Source organism: Agrilus planipennis, unplaced genomic scaffold (assembly GCF_000699045.2).
Source record: "Agrilus planipennis isolate EAB-ADULT unplaced genomic scaffold, Apla_2.0 scaffold27, whole genome shotgun sequence".
Classification (NCBI taxonomy): domain Eukaryota; kingdom Metazoa; phylum Arthropoda; class Insecta; order Coleoptera; family Buprestidae; genus Agrilus; species Agrilus planipennis.
The window spans coordinates 913,129-920,735 of NW_020439094.1; positions in this window are offsets into that span (position 1 = coordinate 913,129).

Genomic DNA, 7,607 nt, shown 5'->3' on the forward strand with positions numbered 1-7,607 from the left:
AAAAGGATTCGGTGTCATTTATTAAGGGGATTGACCGCAATAGACCGCTCGTGCCTAGTGTGAATTTTTCCGAAAATATGGGTTTCTATTCTAAACATTGTAATTTAATGCTGCAAGATAAACATCTAATTTTTTGTATAGTAACAGACAAAGGTTCACACTAACTCGATACGTTTCTAGTTTTCAATAATATGGTCATTAAAAGCTTTTACAAGTTGATGATTTCTGTAGGACACGTATTTTTAATAGACATTATAAAATTAAAAAATGGCCTTCGACAAGCTTTATAACAAAGCTTTATCTATCTTATTACAAAATTTCAAACCTCTGTTCCAAATATTAAACTCATGATATCTAGAATCCATAAGCATGTTTTTACTCTATGGCGCGTGTACCACTGAATCCTCTTAATGTATCGGCATCGTTTGAGTAAACAAGGATTCGGCATTACCCTTCAACGTATCAGCATCTTTTGAGTAGGTACTATTAGCTCGTGCCGAGGCGACTTTTATAAAAGATGTAACAGAGTGGACTAATTTCAAAATTCAAAACAAAAAAAATCACTATATTTTTTAAACTCTTGCCTGAAGCTGATTATAACGATTAATTTTAATTGCCAATTTTTCAATACATTGATTTTGTTTTGATACATATTGGTTTTATTTTGGAACCTTAGAACGTATCCCCTATGATTCCATACTATATAATTACCATTCCATATCCACGGTTTCTGTATTCGCGGGATATTTATGGAACGTATACCCCGCGAATAAAGAGCTTTTACTGTACTGTCTTACAGAGAAAGCCAGAACTACAATTTTCAACTTTCTTTGAGAGTGTAACTCTTGCTTATTGGTACAACAATAACTTGTTGTCATTACATTAGTATTCACTCTTCCCCGGTGAAATTATTTTTTTTTTGTTTGTATGAAATCTATAAGTGACATAGTTGTGACATATATGTGGCTTCCAAAAAGTCAAAGCAATACTTTCTTTCAAACCCCAACATTGTTTTCCACTATTTTGTTCATTGAATCGACAGCTTTCTAATTAACAATGACCATATTATTATTTACTGGATACTTTATGTATGTTCTATTTAAAATTGCTTCATGCCGTATTTAGTTGTTACATAATTACGATAATACAAAACGATATAGTGACTTTTGTAGGTCAAATTCAAAGTATAGGTAAACCACCAACTTCACTCGAGTGTGCATTTAGCAGATAACATGTATGATACTAACCAGTCGTGATTATGGTGCTATACTTCCTTGTTTTGCAATCGTTTTTAATACAATGCCGCAGTAATTTTATCCTTTTAGTATCATAAATCAGATAGTTGGGCGTAAAAAGGATAATAAACGTTAAATTATAAATTCACACGAACCATAAAATTGTTTAAATATTGCAAGAAGGTATAATTTGTTCCGCTAGGATTAAGACGTTTTATTGGAACATGAACACAAGGTGTTTGAAGATAAAAAGTTCGCTTCCACTTCTATGTAATCGTTAAAATTATTTGACTGTCTGACTTACTTTGCATTATATTTTAATGTAAGTATGAATAAAATAATTTATCTGGCAGTACACGCTGCTGAGGCGAGAGGTCTTAAGATGTTGTAGGTACTGGTCCGGTTAATAGAAAAAAATCGGTTGTCTGTAAAGTCGGTTTACTGACGATAGTTGAACGTGACAACGTCATAAGAAAATACTGATGGAATGGTTTCATTTTTCAAAAGAAAATTTTAATTTTATTTGTTTGATAGATATTTTGTATGGATATAGNTTTCCTGCGTTAAACAAGAACTTACTAAAGCCAGAAAAGCATTTAATTTTATCAAAACTAAATGCTCACTGTAAATCTTTAATCGTCACTATTTTATCAATACATATATTAACTATATTATTTTTTTTTTATTTTCAAAATCAAGAACCACGTTATATAATATTACTAATTGAAATTATTCGTGTTTCTTAGCATGCAAGTGTTAATTTTCATTGGAGTTTACTATCCATTTAAAAAAATCCCTCATTTTTGTTTTTTTATTAAAACGCCTTCCACTCTCAAGGACCATTTTTCAGCTTCTGGAATTGCATTTTACATAAATGTTTGTAATTAGGAACTTTTCAATAGGTTTCGATGAAGTAATTGCTACTTTATCCGGCATCGTTTGACGAAAATACGTGGAACTACTACCCGATCGATTCCAAGAATTTATTTGTAAACAAGGAACCCTCGTACTAATTATATATTTGTGCAAAATGCCAGAATAACAACAACAGACCAATGTTTACTTTTTTTGGATTTTTTTTCACGTTAAGCGCCAATAAGAAGCGAACCATCAAAAAACAGAAAATTAGTATGTAATGTCTGCCAGCTTTAGGATCTTAGACTTTTTAAAATCGATATTTGTATGGCATAAGTTTAGATTAGAAATCATCACTGATATACAAGGTTTGTCCGAAAAGTATCTGACCTACCTCCATATCTCCGCGCTTGCGTTGTTTTTCGTTATCGGGCGAACGGCATCTTTCAAAGTAGTCCCCATTTGATTGAATAACATGCTCTCAGCGGTGTTTCCACTTTCTTAATCACTCCTGAAAGTCAGTTTTTGAAATAATATTGTGTGTCCTAGTCGCATTATATTCAACCGTCTTTTTGTCGATGAACCGGTGTCCTTTAAGCGGTTTTTCAAATTCGGAAACTGCCAAGAGTCACAGGGGGTTATGTCGGGACTGTATGGAGGTTGGCAAAGCAGTGTAATATTGTGCTTGGTTGAAAACAGCTGCATAAAACTCAATGAGTGCTCTGGCGGATTATCGCAATGGAGAAGCCAGCCACTGCTTGACCAAAAATGAGACCGATTTCTTCTTAATTGTAAGACCCCGAGATAAAAATGTTCAGTCTCTCAAAGTCTCTTCATCGAGTCTTTCTGGTTTCGCCGAGAGAGACTGTCGAGAGACTGTCAAAAAAACCGTTTAGCGTCTCTGAACAAGAGACTCGAGTCGCTCATAGAGAGATCCCTATTTCGTATCCAGTCTCTGAACGAGAGACTCATATCTCTCAATAAGTGGTGTCTCGATAGACATGGTTAAAATTTCAACATATTTCAAAGATCCCAGTCTTTCTACGAGAGACTCGAGTCTCTCAATTCTTTAGTTTTATTCATTCAAGTCTCTCATACAGAGACTGTGAGAGGTCCATAAAAAACACCTAAGCAATAACTGAGAGACTGTGAGAGACGGTCTCAGAGACGCTGGAAAACTCTGAAAGACTCTGAGAGCCTGAAAATTTTTGTCTAGGTAGCTGTCGGTGTATATTCGTAGCGCACAACACCTTCATGATCAAAAGGAAAAAAGCAATCAGAATTAATTTGATATTACTCTGACTTTTATGCGCTTTTTTCGGCCGTGATTCGAACGAGAGCTTCCACTGTGAAGATTGTTGTTTTGTTTTGTCGAGTTTGAAACTAAGTTTGATCTTTCAGTCATTTTTTACAATAATAAAATCGAACAAACGCAAGAAAGGCTTTGTAAAGAAATGCACTCTGTGAATGAACTATACGTCCCCTGTAAGTGTTAGCGAGCAATCGATATGTTCGTGACGTTTTACTGTTGACGTTCGCAAAGGTCGGTCGAACACTCTGGCGCGAAGATGTAATAGCAGGTCGGTCGAGTACTTTTCGGACAGACCTCGTATGTACATATGTCTCACACAATCATGAATTACAACAAAAAATAAAAACTTAAGACGAACTTCTGCACAATAACTCAAAAATTTTAATTTTCGTTTTGTAAACGGTCACATTTTTATATAGTTTTCTCTGGCCGCTATTCAGAGATTTCCTGGTCAGGTCACAAATAGATGTTTACATGAGTAAAATCAGACCTATTTTCATATATCTATACATACGCATAAAAATCATAACTATGTACATATGTATATCTATACCTGCATGTACGCCTTTTGTTACTATTTACTCGATGTACATGCATATAATAAGTGCATTTGCATATAATACTGGCATAATCAATAATTCCCACTGTTCCATTGAATTTAACCAATTTAATGTTAGGTAACCTGTCCTAAACATTAAATAAAATATACGCAAATACTATCATAATGATCCCTAAACAATTACCTTCTATGTACAAATTCATATGCAGATCTTCGTATTAACAGCAGCGTGTGTCCGTACATGTAATGTGCAATGGATAAGTAGGTTGTTGTAAACTGATAGTGACAACCAAGTACGATTGACGATTATGCAATCTCATTACGTCTTTGAATATTAACGGTTAATTGGTGAATATTATGAAATTGTTGTACGTCCGGGATTTACAATTAGTTCTTTATAAAGTTGTCATATCATATTCATATAATACAGATTTACACTTTTTAGCTCCGACACATCTATTAATTAAGTAGCTCATTACATTTAGCTTCAAAGGTATTGTTTAATCTTTAAAGGAAATAAAAGAGACATAGCATTCAAAGCTTTATTGAAATTACATATGATGTATTTCGAATTATGACTTTGACTTTTTTGTTGGATGTATTGACGCTGAATTCTTTCTTTATAACGACGAAACTGGGAATCAAATCTTTTGTTAGAGGAAAAACAATTAATTTTTTTTAGTTAGTAAAACTTTTTACTGTAATCTCATAGCTGTTTGTAGCTCCAACAAACGAAAGGAAAAATACAATATGGCGATGGAACAATAAAAATTGGTCACTATAACAGTATTGCCTGCATTTACGATACTAGACTGTTTGATGGAAAATATGGAAATGAAGGTGCATTAAGGAAACTGAAGGATCTCAATTTCAAAACGGGAGGACTTCAAAGTCCAATCTTCAAAGAATGACAATATTTTGTTTTCTAAATTACACTTCTTTCTTCCATAGCAAAATAAGACAGTAAGCACTTATACATATTTGAACTTCTGTAAATGTACATAATGGTCCATTATTTTCTTTCTTGTTCAAAATATTCTTAAAGGTTAAGATAAATTGGCGACATTGTGACAAAATTGCGATTTTATTGATTATTGCGAACAAGAGCCGCGGGAATAATCAATGAGTACAGACGACTGCAGAAGCCAACAAAGACATGACACATAAGCTGAATGACACATACATATCCACATAACAAAAGAATTTCGAGAGCTTACCAGAAAAATGATGAACTATTAAGACAATTCGATGACAATAGCTGACTAGTGAAATATTACAGGTAGTTGATACAAGAGCAGATGAAATAAATATAGCAAATATAATGTGAATATAGAGTAATATATACTCAATGTGAAATAAATAAACACTTATAAATAGTGTGAAATGAATATTGCACTAATTTAAGCAGATGCGTAGTCAGGCCGAACTAAGACATCAAACAAATACGGTTTGCAAGACTCTTTAACACTGTTACCCAATATTCATAAATTTGTGATAATCTTAATTAATCAGATGATAAAATGTAATTGCGCCTTTTTTTATTATTTGAGTAATATTTGCAACCGAAATATCAAGCACGGTTGTCTTTAAAAGATAATACTGTAAAATTGAAGGCCTTGAGGGAAATAAATAGTAAGCCATTCTCAGTTTTAAGTTATTTCATGTTTTATATTTTGAGCAAATCCTGAAATCGCAGTTATTAAACTTATACACAAAACTACTTTTGTAGTACTATATTTATGCATAAATATATGAAAATATGGAAACAAAACGAACACATCTCACTAGGTAACAAAGAACTAATCAGCATTGATAAAAATTTGTGGCTTATTGCCTTTTCTATTTTAAAAATTAATTACCATCATAAGGTCATCAGTCCTAAGACTGGTTGGACACGCACCTCCACTTTTTCCCATCCTGAGCTAATCTTTGCAGCTTCCTAGAACTAGAATAACCCATATCCTTAACTGTTTGTGAACAGTCATCTAATATAGGTCTACCACTACTCCACCTAACTCCTGTTTCTGCCTTTAATATGTCCCTGACTAGACCTTCATGTCTAAGAAGGTGTTCTACCAACCTATCTCGCCTATTTCTTATTGACTTCCATAGAGTTCTCTGTTTTCTTATTCTTTCTAATATCTCTCTCTCTCATTTCTAACCTTCTCTATCCACGGTTTCCTCATCAGTCGCCTGTAGCTCCTCATTTCGAACGCTTCTAACCTTTTTTCCGCCGTGCCCACCGTCCATGTTTCCCATCCGTACAGGGCCGCGCTTCAAACATACACTTTTAACAATCTTTTTCGAATTTCTAAATTAATCGTTCCCGAATATAGAAGTAACTTCTTGTTATTGAAGGGGACTCGATCCTGCGTTATCCTCTGCTTTATATCCGTACTACTCCTTTCGTCCTGGCTCATCTGACTTCCTAGATCTATACCTAAAATCAGTCATTTCTTCTAATTTTTCGTCTCCTATCTTTACATTCGCTCTTTCTCTACTATTTCCTCCCTTACAAACCAGTATTTTTGTTTTATTTTTATTTATTTTTATACAATACTGTTTTGTCAACACCTCTTCAATTTTATTTAAAGCTATCTCCTACTTGCTAGATGCTAATACTCCTATATCATCTTAAAAATTAGACCTTATTTAATTTATTTTTCAGCGTAATATAAATTTTCACTATAATGTAAAACAAATATTATAAAAACCGTTTTTTTCAAAATCATTAGGGTTAATATTACATTAACTTCATTTACTTCGGTGAGCTCCAACTGAACATCTTCGATGCTATAACTCTGCGTCAAAGCCATGAAACGTAGGGAGCGCAAACGGTAGTAATTCTTTGAAGGTTTTTAGTTTTTTTGGGTATATTTTGGCAACGGCAGAATATTTAAAGCACATTTTTGAAAATGTGGTATAATTCGTAAATTGTATAGATACCTAGTTTTTAAATATTTACTAGCTTGAATGGTTAATTTACGTAATGCTTTATGAATATTGTAGTGGGATGTTCTACCTCAAATCGAAAGCATCGTACTTTGCTGAAATTTACGCTTTCCTTTGAGTCAGTTAATTGTTTTTTATAATGTAGAATGTTTTCAAAGGCATAAAAATCTTCCTGTGTCACCATATTTAATAAAGACTCATAAATTATAATTTAAGGATACTAATAGTTTTCGAAATAAAAGTCTAAGAATCAAGGGAAAGTTCATTGTTTTTAAATTTGTTGTATTTTCCGTTTATCAAGGTTATTTGCAACTGAATTCATTACTGATTATTAATTAAGCATTATAATTTATATTATGTCTTCCTGACCGTCCTCAATCAGGGCTCCTCAACGTTTCGTGGAATTGTGTGGACGAGATCTTCAGTTCTTCTTCCCAGAGTCAGATGTCGAAGTGACACTTTGGTCGATCAGCAACAAAACTCACTTCATTAAAATTAAAAGTGTATGTATAATTAAATAATATATATATATACTGCATTTACGATACTAGACTGTTTGATGGAAAATATGGAAATGAAGGTGCATTAAGGAAACTGAAGGATCTCAATTTCAAAACGGGAGGACTTCAAAGTCCAATCTTCAAAGAATGACAATATTTTGTTTTCTAAATTACACTTCTTTCTTCCATAGCAA